The 15,852-nt window shown below is 36.4% G+C and overlaps 1 protein-coding gene across 10 annotated transcripts in view; it reads right to left on the bottom strand.

The window, feature by feature from the left end:
• Positions 1-15,852, bottom strand: part of NCALD (neurocalcin delta) — a 456,181-nt gene that overhangs the window by 103,958 nt on the left and 336,371 nt on the right. For 3 of the 10 annotated variants that reach the window (XM_063643500.1, XM_063643498.1, XM_063643499.1), the window contains exon 1: positions 4,775-4,894. The exons of 6 other annotated variants lie outside the window; for them this stretch is intronic. The gene's annotated coding sequence lies outside the window, so the exon portion shown is untranslated. Of the gene's footprint in view, positions 1-4,774; positions 4,916-15,852 lie in introns of those variants that run through there. One more of the 10 variants, XM_055286934.2, reaches the window with a different exon arrangement.

Raw genomic sequence — 15,852 nt, forward strand, 5'->3', positions numbered from 1 at the left:
CCCAGTTAACAGTACATATAGGTCTCTGGGCAAGTTCTCTACGTAGTTAGACTGCATGTTCCATGATGGAAAGGACCTGCCCTGTCTTGTACCTTATAGGAACCCTGGGGTCTAGCTCAATGCCTGACACATAGTATGTGCTCAAAATTTGCTGAATGCATGAAAGACTGAATGTTCGAATAAAAGCTCAAGCAAACAAAAGCCAAGGTCCATAAAGACACTTGGGTTCTCTATGCTAGCGGCATATCTCACTTGAGGATCCCATCAGGGGAGGACCTCACATGCCTACTATAATACTGTGAATGCAGTAGTCAGTTAATAAACGTTTGCCAATTAAGTGACTGTGCTGCACGTGACCCATGAGAAGATGTGGGAAGGTATAGGATGGGGAAACTTTTGTGAGACGCTATTTCTGATCTCCAATGATATTGTAAATATGGTCGTCACAAAACTGATCATGGTTTGAGTTATATGAATCATATCAAAGTCTGTGGGAGTCAGCAGAGCAGATAGCCAAAGAACACAACAGTTTTCTTGACATTTACCTCTAATAGATAGGGCTTAAATTCATTAAAGCAAACAAAATCCAAAATCATCTTTTAAAAAAATTCATCCTTGCATAAAAGCAATGTGCGGCCTTTGGTCTTCCTGCAGTCACTGGGAGAGATTCAGAAAATGTGAACAATCCTCCCATGAAGACAGGCAACAGCTGGAATGTCTTTCAGGCTAGAGATTTATTTCCTACAAATCAAATATAAAACTGCATTGTGACCTGAAAATATTCTGGTTTACATTAATGTAAACTAAATTTTAAAGGGATGCCGTGTCTTTATTTAAAGGCACTTATGAAAATACATGCAAAAAACCCCCTAAAGTTCACTACTGAGATAAAAAGGGCAGACTGTTTTTAGTTTGGCTCCAGTGAATTTCAATATTTATCACATAATTTTTATATCAAAATCTTAGTGAACAATAACTTTTATGGTATCACTTCTGAACACAATAAAAAATATTACATTTTGGAATGCTATTTCTAGTTAGATTTCCATCATGAAGCACCAGTTAAACAAACGTGGATTTTATGAAAAATAATGGCACGTTCCTTTTTGAAAAGTTTCAAACACCTGGCATTGAGGAGCAAACAGTACAGCCTGGAGTTAGAGATTTTAAACTTTTTCCAAGTTTCTTTATCAAGTTGCTACAGAGACTCAAAGCTCCCAAGGCAAGTGTTCTTTTCTAATCCAAAGAATAAGAAACGTTTGAGAACATCTCTTTCGTAATTCCTTTGAGGACACACGAAGACAAATTGCTAAGCTTCCATTTCAAATGCGAGGGATTTGGATTGAGTTTAAACAACAGCTTGTGCAAAATGTCATAGCTCCCATTCTCTTACGCGGAGACAGTGGGTGCTGATGTCATAGAAAGGATGACTTTGGACGTTCTGAATATAGGGCTGTGACGGCAGCTGACCAAATTGCAAAGTTACGCTGTTGGTTTGGAGAGGAAGATCAGGCACTATTTTCTGCACATTTAAAGAAACATGTAGAATGAGACACTTACATAAGTCACACTAAACAATACTATTAATACCCCCTGTATTGGTCTTAAATATCCAATAAGCCAAATAAGGTTCCACATTCAGATACTTGGGAAGTGTCTCCACTTCTGGCTTAATTTCAAACATGCCTCATCCTAGAGACCTCTGTCAGATAAACCTTTAGGGCTCTCTCTTGAGTATCTGGAATTAACATGACAATCGATCAATTCACACGTGTATGTGCTTTACATTAAGCTGGAAAGCCACATACATTCTTTAATGCTTGCTTCAAATGTTATGAGCACATGAAGTACCTTCTGTGGCCCATGGTTTTAACTCGCATAACTTGTACTAACACTATGGGTTTCCTCTTAACCCCTGTCTAACCAGGTAAGGGTTTCCCAATCCAGGGGACATAAGACTGTTGTTAATGGATCTGAAGGAGGAAAATAAAAGAAAGTTACAGTGTGGTAGCTATATGAACATATTATTCCTTTTCATGCAGAATTTAGAGAACATTGCAAAATTCGCACACTCGAAGAATAAAATCTGATGCGGTGGAACTGAATGTGGAAATGGGGTGATGGGTTTTGCCCAGTACAGTTCTATCACTTTTTGGCATCACTAACGTACATATCAATTGACTCAGGGGTGGATAAAATTCAAGAGGACCTGGGGAACTTGGTTGGGAAAAATATTACATCTTTAGTTTCACCAACCTCAAACTGAAATTTAGTATTTCCTTCAATTAAAATGTAGGCCACAAGCCACAGCACCTGTGATATTGTTGCCAAGAGAAATCACAGATATTTTCACCTCATTTTACAGTTGTTGTAGATATCCTGAAATATCTTTTATGCTCACCACTACTTCAAAATTATGGTAGTTATTACAACTGCTGTTAGTTTGTATTATTTAGTAATGTGTTACTAACAAAGCATGTATCACAATTTTGTAAAATTTAGTTAACGTTTTTCAATGAATGAAAGTGGTTTGATTTGTAACCCTGCATACTTTATTTTATGCATGTAAAAACATAATTCTGAGAAACGTACATAGGCTTCACCAGGCTGCCAAAGAGGTCCACAGCACCAAAAGGGTTAAGAATGCCCAAAACTATACACAAAATATTTAATAATGCAACAGCCAGGTTTCTAGAGTAACTCGTTCCTTGCCAGCATCTTTTGAAGCTGCAACAAACATGACCTTGAAATCAACATAGTCTCAATGCTGTAAATAAATGATTCTCATGAGAGTCTTTTTTTCCCTTATTTTCCCATAGGAAAAGACCTGTAGATTCTAGAGCATCTCTGCTTTCACAGCATAGGTTGTTTTCTTTTAGTGATAAACTTCATCGAGATTTTGCCATCACACTGAATTATTCTCTTATGTTTCATACCGCTGAAATGCAGTCTATTTTGAAAGGGCATTGAATACAATTATTGTAAGACTTTAATTTAAAATATCATAGAGAGATCACCAAGAAAATCTCTGCTACCTGGAAAAACTATAATGATAATTCCACATTCTGAGTAAAAGAAGTAAATGTCAAAGTGTACCTCATCAAAGACAGTGCTGTTAAATGACAGTGCTACTGGTCTTATCCATGCTCAGCTGAAATGTTACATATAAATTATCATTTTTCTAGGAGTGTTAAGAATATGGCCTCTGGGTTATTATAATTTTGAGATCAATTAAATGATAAGATTATGTCTCAGTAGATGTGCCTGGAATGAAAGCACATTACACTTTTGGAAAATCCTCCATGGAGACCCTAACCAAAAACAGACATGTCAAATGCCAGCAAGTTAAATGAATATTCACTCATTGAAAGCTATTGAGAAATTATTGATACGCCCACAGTTATTCACTTATTACTGTAGCTAAATACTGTTCAAAATTTTCACCTCCAAGAGTAAAATAAATGCTATTAGAATTCTGAAACTAATAAAGAACATAAAAATTAAAACAATATATTCTTGCACATTATGGTATAATTCACACACTGTGAATATATAGTATTCATATATACAGTTAAACCAGTTTTTTCTACTAATTAAAATACTAGCTGTATTACATGTAGTGCTCTAAAATTTGCCCCTTTTTCTGTTAAACTTGTAAGATTTAGACACCTGGTTATAAATCTAGACTTTGGCTAACTTCAGTACTACAGGTATTATTTAAATTACAAGCTCCAAAACAATTCAACCTGTATGTCATGAAAGAAAATCTGAAATTACTAAACTTGGGAAGGAAAGGAACTACAATACAGAGAAAACAATTTGTAGTAAATAGTATTATAGGAATAAAGAGATAAAAATTCTTATTAATCACAGTTATCAAATTATTCATTTAAGATCCAGAGCAAATTGTGAGTGACTACTTCTATCTGTGTTTGAGTTAAAGTAGAACTTGTGTCAATGATACATTTCATTTTAGGGCTATTGTTTTCTTCTTTAGGTAATTATTATGATTTTTAAAAATAACAACAGCTACATGACTCCTTAGTAAAGACCATCTCATGCCATTCTCTTCACAGCTGAATTTTCAGGGGAGGATACTGGAAATATGCACTTTGCTCTAACAACCAAAAAGCAATTGCATTCACACATGTAAAAGGTTCCACACCAACTTCCTTGGCATATTCCCGATTATTTCTCTCTAAACAGGAAACTGTTGACAATTTTTCCTGGTACTTTCAGAATACCAAAGGTCTTACTTACAAGCAAAATCCCAACTTTTGTTTCAGTTATAATGTTATTTCCCGTGGTTCCTATTGTTGCTAAATATGAATGCTGCAAACAAGATAGAAACCAAATTCCAAACTATTTTAGGCTGATTCAGAATTGAGTAGCAATTATAAAAAGAAAAGTTAGAAACACATTGCAAGGCTATACTGGAGTTTTTAAACCCAAAACAATACTGAAGGGAGGATTCCTGGAATTCAAGAGAGAATATTTGGCTCAAGCTGCAAAATCCGTATGTCTAAATAATGTTATGTTAGCAAGTGTTGAGCAAGCAAGACAATTATATTTTAACCTACTTCACAGACCATTAATCCAAATTTAACCAAATTCCAGAGAACCTGCCTGAAATTCACAACTAGAAGCTGCTTCACATTTTCCCCTTGGTACAATAATTGCTCATGAATACAAACTTGTAGGAGGTAAGAGAGAGAGGAAAACCACAATGAGCTATAAAAACATCTAACTATTGTATATAAAGCAAACTAATTACCTCACTTAGAAGAAGTGCAAGATTTAACAGTCCATGCTCTGCAGCCCCTGGAAACAGCAGTAGCAGCAGCAGCAAGGTCCAGCATCCACCAGATTCTCACAAGCCTTTGACTGTGTGGACTCAGCCACAGACTCTGCCTCTAGCTGACGTCAAAGTCCCTGTCACATGGCCAGATGAAAGCCAAGAGATCATTGGTTGTCGTAGCAACCACAGACCGGCTCTGAAATTATTTCAATAGGTCATCTGTCACTGTGGTGTGTGTGTGTGTAAGAGAGAGTATGTGTGTACACACACACCATAGAACCATCACGGACAGCTCCCTGACAACCTCAACCCCCGAAGTTGTGACTCCAGCATGCCTACAACTTTCCTCTTTAAGGCTTTGGTGTCTTTTCTCTACAGTTACTTGCAGGAAAATACATGCCACCCTGAAGTTCTCATTTGTTTCACTATCACCAGCATGAAGCATGTCTCTCTCTCTCTCTTTCTCTATAACAAAAGGAAAGAAACTGAAAAATTATGGAGTAGTTTTCTTAGCCAATTAAACTTATTTGCAAGCAAATATATAAAAACAGAAGCTCAGGGGGAGGGGTTGGAAGAAAATGTATTTTAAAAACCATATCAGAATCTACATGGATATACTGAGATCATGCTTGTGATGGAAAGAAAAATAAAAAACAGTGGCTTGGGTTCATAACAGTGGCTTACAGCTCAGAGACAGATAAGACAGTCTAATGATCCTGATACCAAGTAGGATGTAGACATCAGATAACATAAATTCAGGATTCCTGTACTGTAAAATGTCTAGGCAAAAATGATGACCGAAGGAGTTTCAGTACAGTGTTACTTTAAAATAACCATGTGAGTAAGCTGAAAACTTTGCTTTGGGGCCATATGGGTGCCAAATCCTCCCCTCTTGAGTCCTCTCATCCACACCCCTTTGCTGGGACTCAACATTGAGTAAACAGGGCCAGTGTTCCACAAACACAAAGTGTAATGAAAGCCCAGAGCCATAGAATAAAAGGGTTATCTCACATGTTTTCTAACATCAGCTTTATTTCCTTTAGGACCACCCTAGCTTACTTTTAACTGCACACGTGCCTATTTCCCAGTTAATTCTCCTTAATTAATGGGAAGCCAATTAAACAAAATCAGTGAAACTCACAAGAAGGTACTCTGAAAAAGACATTCAGAAAATGTATGCCCAAACAAAGGACAAGGAGTTAAAAGGCAGGGGAGAAGAGACTGCCCTCAAAACCCTAAGGACCTTTATATGCTAGGCTTATAATGACTTCTATTCTGTTTCTTAAAATAAATAAATAAATAAATAAATAAATAAAAAAGAGTAGCTCTGGGGTGCTACAAAATATAAATGGAACCTAAGCCAGCCAGGCAGATTACATTTGTGTCATTGTAAAAGAAGGAAATTTCTTTAGTAGAATCAGAAATTGCTTCTTTAATAATAAGACTAATGTTCAAATCGCTTGGTCATAGAATTGTCCTATTCCATCCTCCTTTTCACTTCCTTTATTTCTGTCCCAGCCCCAATTGGGAGAAAAGATAGACTTTATTTAAAAAGTTATTTTCCTAATGCGATTAGCTGTAGCACTGCAAAACTGAAATCAAACTATAAAGAACTTTCCTCCTTTAACTTCAGATTAATGACAGCTGGGAATTTACCTGTTTTAACAAGGACAATGGAATCCAATGTCTACCTAAAGCCTCACTAGGGGCAGATTTCACCAACAGCCACAATTCATAAACTAACAATTTGTTCCAATTATTGTTATGCTTTTATGTTCAGAAATACACATCACACTAATGAGGGAATGGGAAGAGGCAGAGAAACATACCCTTCTAGCTTTCCCGGGACCCACATTCTTTGAGCTGCTTAATTTACCATCTCTCTGGCTCTAATCCATGGCTGCCTAATCAACTCTTCCTCCTCTCTATGCAGCTTTAGCATTTAAGAGAGAAAAACTGCAGTGCCACATTCTGCTAATAGGTGATGTCTTCTGAAATAAGAAGTTCTCAGTTCTAAAAAAAAAAAAAAAAATGCCTAAAATTCAGGACTTTAAATGGATTAATTTGAAAATTAGCAAAAAACCAACACTTTTATTTTGACTGGTCTAGCATTTTTAAGACTAAGTATACTTTATGCTGCCTTGGGCAGTATTAAAATATTCAGTGAACTATTAAAATATTCAGTGAACTGGCTGGGCATGGTGGCTCACGCCTGTAATACCAGCACCTTGGGAGGCCGAGGCCGGTGGATCACAAGGTCAGGAGATCAAGACCATCCTGGCTAACACAGTGAAACCCCGTCTCTACTAAAAATACAAAAAATTAGCCAGGCATGGTGGCATATGCCTGTAGTCCCAGCTACTCAGGAGGCTGAGGCAGGAGGATTGCTTGAACCCGGGAGGTGGAGGTTGCAGTGAGCCAAGATCATGCCACTGCACTCCAGCCTGGGTGACAGAGTGAGACTCCATCTCAAAAAAAAAAAAAAATTCAGTGAACTGACCTTCAAAATGAAAAGTGGGTGCATATGGCTCTTTTTTCTACAACATGCTTCAACCAGAAACTGAAGAGAGAGATGAAGTAATTTGCCTACCTACTCATTTTCCTTTGCAAACTACCTAGGTTTAGAGTTTCCTCTAAGAGTGAAGGAAGCTACCAGTCTTCTGTGAGGTTGAAGGCATGATGGTGATCTCTTTGGAGCTCAGATTTCTACCAATTTGGTTAATTAACCCAAATGTAGTTGAAAGTATCATAGGAAATACACATGAGAGCTTTCTCCAATCACATCCCACTACACTAAAGATACTATGTGCCATTTTATTTTCTAATTGACAAGTCATTTTTTAAGGTGAAAATGATTCACCAAATTTAAAAATATCCATTCAAAAACAGTTCTGCATCTTATTTTTCACTCTTTGTAAGAATGTCAAGGCTGCCTATTATTAGTTTGACCACTTTGCCAGAAATAACTGGTAAATGCCACTAAATAAGCAGTCTGACCTGGGCTCACACACCTGAACTAACAGGTGGTTTGGGTCATGCAATTCTAACCAGTCTTTTTTCGATGTTTGCACATAGGGATGTTGCTGTCTCCTCTGTCTTAACGTTAGTGGGCACGCCTGGACCTACTGTTTAGAGCTACTGGGTTCAAATTTCATCTTTTTTATGGTTGGACCTTGAGCAAGTTACTTAAGTCCTCTGATCTGCAATGCCTACATCTTAAGGTTGTTTGGAGGATAATAAAATTAATATATTATAAAATTCTGACACCTTGCCACAGGGTAGATGGCTCAAGTGTGTATGTCATTTCTTCTTTATCTGTCTGACTCTGATAAGCCTACAAAGATCTTCAGGGAAAGGATGAAATCTTATTCATCTGTACAACACTACAGTTAGCACACAGCCCAGAACACAGTGAATCCTCAATCCATGTTGAATGACTCAAATATCGGGAAATAAGTGTTGAAGAGTAGAAAGAAATGGTTCCTTTTTCTTCCTACTAACAGCGAAGAGAGAGCCTCTCTCTAACCCCCAACCTCAAAAAAAGGCAAAGAAGAAAAAAGAAAGAATAAAAACGTTGAGTTATCATAAACTTTTCTAAAACTGGATGGCTCCAAGTAAATAAAACTTAACCCTACTCATACATAAATAAATAAATATTTATTATGAGTACATGTAAGTTATATGTGGACATATTTAATGGTTCTTGCTGTTGATGTTGGAAAATCTTTTACATTAACTGACATTGAGTGCTTACTACATGTGGAACATTTTTCTAAGTACTATACATTTATTAAATCATTTACTATAATAATCCTATGAGGCAGGCATTATTCCATATTTCACAACTGAAGAAACTGAAGAGAGAGATGAAGTAATTTGCCTACCTACTACATAGCAGAGCCAGGATTTATACTCAAGAAGCTTAGCTCTGTAAAAGTTTGGAAATAATTTACATTTGATATGTTTTTAGAAAAAATTGATTTCTCATGTTTATTTTACACTGTAGGGTTGTTTTTATTTTAAAATTTTTTGTGAAAGGGAGAAGGCCAACTTATCTTTTCTTCATCTTGGAACTCTAAAAATCTTAATCTATCTTTGGCCTAAAGAGTTCTATGGCAAGAAAAGAATCTAGTCAGAAAAATTTGAATCAAGGAAAATGGGCAAAGTAAACTAGAGAAAATGTCCTGAATACAACTATGCCTAAATTATTATAGTCTTAGCTGAAGCAATATTTAGAATGCACAGGCTTGGGTGAGTTCTGTTTCCCACTATGATGAAGTAGCATGTGTTCAAACCAATACTCTCACTGAAATAATAACAATAGCTAGATATATATATATATATATATATATATATATATATATATATATATATATATATATTTTAATGGCTGGAAGACATCAAAGAGTGGCAGAGGCAGCAAAAATTGTCAGTGCCAGGGTCTCAGATAAAAGGAAAATATACTGAGTGTCTTATTCCATTGGGACTGCTATAACAAAATACCTTTAACTAGGTAGCTTATAAACAACAGAAATGTATGTCTCACAGTTCTGGAGGCTGGGAAGTCCAAGATCAAGGCTCCCACAGATGTGGTCTCTGGTGAGAGCCCATCCTGCTTCCTAGATGGCACCTTCAAGCTGAGTCTTCACATGGTAGTACAGGCACACAGGACCAAGACAGCTATTTAGGGCCTCTTTTATAAGGAAATTTATCCCATTTATGAGGGCACTACCCTTATGATCTAATAACCTCCCAAAAGGGCCCACCTCCTAATACCATCACTTTGTGGGTTAGGGTTTCAACATACGAATTTGGGGAAGATACAAACATTCAGTGAAGCACTGAGGTATAGACTCTGCATTTCCCACTGCTTTTCTTCTTAAATTATTGGATGATTCTTAAGTGGTGAGGGGCTTTTAGCTTCTCAGAAGCTGAAGAGAGAAAAATTGGAGTACAAATATTTAAATGCATTCAAGACTTGAGGGACTATGAATGTAGAGAGAGAGAAAAAAATGGAATCACAGAAAAGATATTCCAACAATCTGTACTATTTTCCCCTTGAAGCATTTCCCAATTCCTAAATGGCATGAGACAAGAGGACAAGAAGTGAAGCATAAAATGCAGCAAAGAGGCTAAAACAGAAACGCAGAGTTTGGCAGTTTTGTAGTGCCAGGGAGACCAAAATTATAGTTCAGATCCTCCAAGGAGTTGGAAACTGGTAAACCTAAGTTTTCATATCTCAAAACTGAAAGGCTAAGTCCTAGAAGAAATGAAAAACAGGAAATAGATGAGGCCTCACAAAAGCCAGGATCTACCCTAGAATCATTACACTCCCTAATTGGATCAAGATAATTTGCCCCCTTTCTGACTACCTTCCAGAAAAATCAACCCTCTTTAAAGGAAGATGACATTTTCCAGAACCTCTAAAATTTTTCATACACCATTTTCAATTCAATCCCAAATCACTAAGCATGCCAGGAAATAGGTCTAACTGACCAAAATCTCTGAGGAAAAAATAGGCAATACAGGTAGAATCATCAGACAGGGACTTTAAGATAACTCTAATTTGCATGTTCAAGGAAATAGATGGCAAACTGGAGAATCTTCACACAAAAATGACATTTATAAAAAAGGAAAATATTAAAATTAAATAACTAAAAAATACAATGGAAAGTAAAAGTACAATAGATGGGTTTAAGAGCAGAGAACATACACAAAAAGAAAACTAATGAAAGAGACAGATCAGCAGACAATATCTAGACTGAAGCATGATAAGAAGAATAGAAAATACAGAAAAATGTAAGAAATATTGGAATATGATGAAAGGCTAATGTGAATTTGAAAGATGAGAGAAAAGGAGCATAAAGAATAAGCAATATTTGAAGAGAATGAAGAAATTTTCAAAACTAACGAAAAGACACTGTGAAAGGAAAATATCTTGGGCCCCCAAAATCACAAAGCTAAAAGGAAAATTCAAGCTGGAGACTGCTCAGGCCAAACCTGTCTCCCATTCTGTTCAAAGTCATCCGTCTGCTCACTGAGATAGATGCATTTTCTGATTGCCTCCTTTGGAAAGGCTTATCAAAAACTCAAAAGAATGCAACCATTTGTCTCTCTCCTACCTGTGACCTGGAAGCCCCTCCCTACTTCGAGTTGTCCCCGCCTTTCTGGATGGAACCAATGTACTTCTTACATACATTGATTGATGTCTCATGTCTCCATAAAATGTATAAAACTAGGCTGTGCCCTGATGTCCTTGGGCACATGTCATCAGGACTTCCTGAGGCTGTGTCATGGGCATGCGCCCTCAACCTTGGCAAAATAAACTTTCTAAATTAACTGAGACCTGTCTCAAATGTTTGGGGTTTGCAACACAAAACAACAGATTTAAAAAGTTCTATATACCCCCAAAAGGATAAATAACTACAAAGAAAATCACATCTAGAAACCTCATGATCAACCTGCTAAAAACTAAAGACAATGCCAAAAATCTTAAAAACAGCAAGATAAAAACACCACATTAACTTTAAAGGAGCAATAAAAGACTTTTCAACAGAAACTGTCAAATCCAGAAGATAATGGAATAATAAACTTTGAAATGACAAAAGGAAAAAGTGCAAATTTTGTATCATATATACAGAGAAAATGTTCTTTAAAAATGAATGTGGAGGCCAAGTGTGGTGGCTCATGCCTGTAATCTAGCACTTTGGGTGGCTGAAGCGGGCAGATCGTGAGGTCAAGAGATTGAGACCATCCTGGCCAACATGGTGAAACCCCGTCTCTACTAAAAATACAAAAATTAGCTGGGCGTGGTGGCGTGTACCTGTAGTCCCAGCTAATCCGGAGGCTGAGGCAGGAGAATTGCTTGAACCTGGGAGGTGGAGGTAGCAGTGAGCCCAGATCATGCCACTGCACTCCAGCCTGGGCGATACAGCGAGACTCCATCTCAAAAAAAAAAAAAAAAAAAAAAAAAAGAAAGAAAGAGAGGAGTGTCTTCTGTTCCCAAGAAGACTACAGACTGCAAAAAATAAATTAAATAGAATAAGAAACAGAGCTTCTGAGACCCATGGAACTATTTAAAAAAATCTAATATTTATGTCTTCAAAGTCCTAGAAGAAATTCAACACCATTCATGATAAAAACTCACAGAAAAATGAGAGTGAGAGGAATGTCCTTATCTTGATAAAAAGTATCTACCAAAAGTATACGGCTAATTTCATACTTAATAGTGAGAGTAAATATTTTCTCCTTAAGATTAGGAACCAGGTAAGGATGTGTACTCTCACCACTGATTCAACAACATGCCAAAAGTTCTAGCCATTTCAATGAGGTGAGGAAAAGAACTTAAAGTCATACAGGTTGGAAAGGAAGAAATAAAACTGTTTCATTTATGGATGAAATGATTGTCTATATAGGAAACCCGAAGGAATCTGCAAAACAAACAAAACTTTCTGTAACTAATAGATGAGTTTGAAAAGAGCACAGGATACAAGATAAACCTGAAAATCAATTGTATTTCTCTACACTAGTAATAAACATGTAGAGACTGAATTTTAAAATACAGTGCCATTTACAATTGCTCAAACCCAGATGAAATAAGTATAAATCTAACAAAACAGGTACAGGACTTGTATTCTGAAAACTACAAAATGCCAGTGAAAGAAATCAAAGAAGCTTCAAGTAAATGGAGACAGATGCCATGTTTATAGATTGAAAGATTCAACATAGCAAAGATATCAACTAACCTGTAACTGATTTACAGAATTAACACAATTCTAATCAAAATCTCAGCAAGATTTGTTACAGATATATACACAATTATTCTAAAATTTATTTTGAAAAAGAAAGGAACTAAAATAGCTGAAATAATTTTGAAAAAAAGGAATAAAATGGAAGACATCACTCTAGCTGATTTCAGAACATATTATATAGCTACGATTATCAAGACTGTGGGATGTTGGCATAGGGACAGACATGTACATCAATGGAACAGAATGGAGAACCCAATGGCTCACCACATAAATACGACCACTGGATTTTTGACAAATCTGCAAAGGCAATTCAATGGAAGAAGAATATTTTTTTCAACATATGGTACTGGAACAACACCAAAATCATAATCTACAAAATAAGTAATTGATAGTATAGACAAGGACCTGTTAAGAAGATGATAAGACAAGCTACAGGCTGGTGGGGAAATATTTGCAAATCAAATATCTGACAAAGGACTCATATCTAGGACATATAAAGAACTCTCAAAACTCAACAGTAAAACACATAATCCAACTAGAGAATAGACAAAAGACATGAAGAGACATTTTATCAAATATACACAGATGAACAAACAAGTACAAAAAAAATTTCCAACATCATTAACCATTATGGAAATTCAAGTTAAAACCATAATGAGATCAGAATAGCTAAAATAAAAAATAGTGACACTACCAAACGCCAGCAAGGATGCAGAGAAACTTATTCATTCATTGCTGGTGGGAATGTAAACTGATAAAGCTACTATGAAAAACAATTTGGCAGTTGCTTTGAAAAATTAAACAAGCTACTATCATGCAACTCAGCAATTGCACTTGGACATTCCAGAGAAATGAAGACACGCTAACACAAAAACCTGAACCTGCTTGCTTATAGCAGCTAGCTTTGTGACAGCCAAGAACTGGGAACCACCCAGAGGCTTTAGGTGGGTGAATGAGTAAATGAACTGTACTATATCCATACGATGGAATACTACTTAGTACTAAAATTGAATGAACGACTTATGCATACAAAAGCCAGCGTGAATATCCAGAGAATTTTACAGAGCAGAAAAACAAGTCTCAAAAGTTCATACACTGTATGAATCCACTTCCGTAACATTCTTGATATGACAAAATTATCGAAATAAAAAATAGATGAGTGGTTGCAAGGGGTTAAGGAGCAGGTAGGGAAGTCAGGAAAGTGCCCTGGCTGTAAAGGGCAGCAAGCAGGACCCTTGTGTGCTGGACACCTTCTGTATCTTGACTGTATCAATATCAATATCCTGATTGTAATTCTGTACTGCAGTTTTGCAAGATATTACCTTTGGAAGAAAATGGGTAAAAGGCATATGGGTTCTCGCTGTATTATTCTTACAACTGTATGTGAATCTACATTTGTTTCAAGATAAAAGTTTAATTAGAATTTTTAAAATGAAGGTGAGATAACATATTTTCAGTAAAAAACTGAGAGAATTAATTCCCACAGAATTACACCAAATTTCTCGAGAGTCGTTTAGGCATAAGAAAAATGATTCCAGATGGAAACATAGACATGTAGAAAGGGAAAATATATAGATAAACCTAAAGAAATACTAATGTTATAAAATTAGAATGTTGTGTGGGATGTAAAATAAATGTAGATTTCAAATATAGAATATTAGCACAAAAGTAAAAGAGACGAATAGAATTAAAGTGTCCTAAGACTCTTGCATTCTTGTATAAGTACAAATAGTCCTTATTAGGTACAATGTAATCCTTGCAGTAGCTACTAAAAAAAAAACAAAAACAAAACAAAAAAAAACTAAAGAACATACTGCTAATAAACTAACAGAGCAGAAAAAATAATTTTAAAAATTACTTGATTCCCAAAAGGAGGAGGAAAAAAGAGCAATAAATAATAAGATAATAGAAAGAAATGGTAAGATTAAAGATGTAATCTCAAACATATCATAATATATAAACTGACCAAATATTGCAATTAAAAGAAAATAAACATCATACTGTATTAATAGATATATTCTAATTCTTTGCTGTATACAAGAGACACACTTTGAAATCAAGAGTACAGAAAGGCTAAAAGTAAAAAGATACATATATATCACACGAACTCTACCAAGACAAAGCTGGTGTAGCAATATTACTATCAATACATAATACTTTATAGCTACTAGAGGCTGAGACAAGAGGATCACTTGAACCCAGGAAGTTGAGGCAGCAGTGAGCTATGGTTGTGGAGGAGACGAGACGTGGGGAAGGGAGGGGAGGAGAGACAGGAGGGGAAAAAAGGGGAGGGGAGGGGAGAGGAGGGGAGGGAAGAGGAGGGGAGGGGAGGGGAGAGGAAGGGAGAAGAGGGGAGTGGAGAAGCGGGGAGGGAAGAGGGGAAGGGAGAAGAGAGGGGAGAGGAAGGGAGAAGATGGGAGGGGAGAAGAGGGGAGGGGAGAGGGAAGGGGAGAGGAAGGGAGAAGAGGGGAGGGGAGAAGAGGGGAGGGGAAAGGAGGGGAGAAGAGGAAGGAAAGAAAAGAAGGAAGGAAAGGGAAAGGATGAAGGAAAGAAAGGAAAGGAAAGGAAAGGAAAGGAAAAAGGAAAAGGAAAAGGGAAAGGAAAGAGGAAGGAAGGAAGAAAAAGAAAGAAAGAGAAAGAAACAAAGAAAAAAGAAAGAAAGAGTACTTTATAGATATAGTATTTTATAGAAATATAAGCAAGAAATACTACTAATGATATAAATACTTCATAATTTACCTTTCCAAATAGGTACACATTTAATAGCATCAAGATAAATTTTAAAAATCACAATCATAGTCTTAATTTAAAACATCTTTCTCGGTAACTTACATAACCAGCAGAAAAAAGTAGAAATATAGATTTAAATTACAAAATTAACCTATTTGACCTAACATATTAGTCAATATTTGAAAAATGGTGACCTCAAAAATTGCAAAATACACATTTTTTTTTTCAAATGTATTCACCAAAATTGGCTACATGCTGGGCCACAAGTAAGGTCTTGACACTATAAATGACTGAAATCACAGAGAATACTCTTTGCAAACAGTGGATTACAGCTAGGAATCAGTATTAGGAAGACAAATAGAAAATCCCTGAATGGAAATTAAGCAATGTATTTCTCAGTCGTCCATGAGTTAAAGCCACGTCTGTATGATTTACAAGCACACTTCTTCTTTTTTTTTTTTTTTTGAGACAGAATCTCACTCTGTTGCCCAGGCTGGAGTGCAGTGGCGCTATCTCGGCTCACTGCAAGCTCCACCTCCCGGGTTCACGCCATTCTCCTGCCTCAGCCTCCCA

The sequence above is a fragment of the Symphalangus syndactylus genome, chromosome 7 (assembly GCF_028878055.3).
Source record: "Symphalangus syndactylus isolate Jambi chromosome 7, NHGRI_mSymSyn1-v2.1_pri, whole genome shotgun sequence".
NCBI lineage: Eukaryota > Metazoa > Chordata > Mammalia > Primates > Hylobatidae > Symphalangus > Symphalangus syndactylus.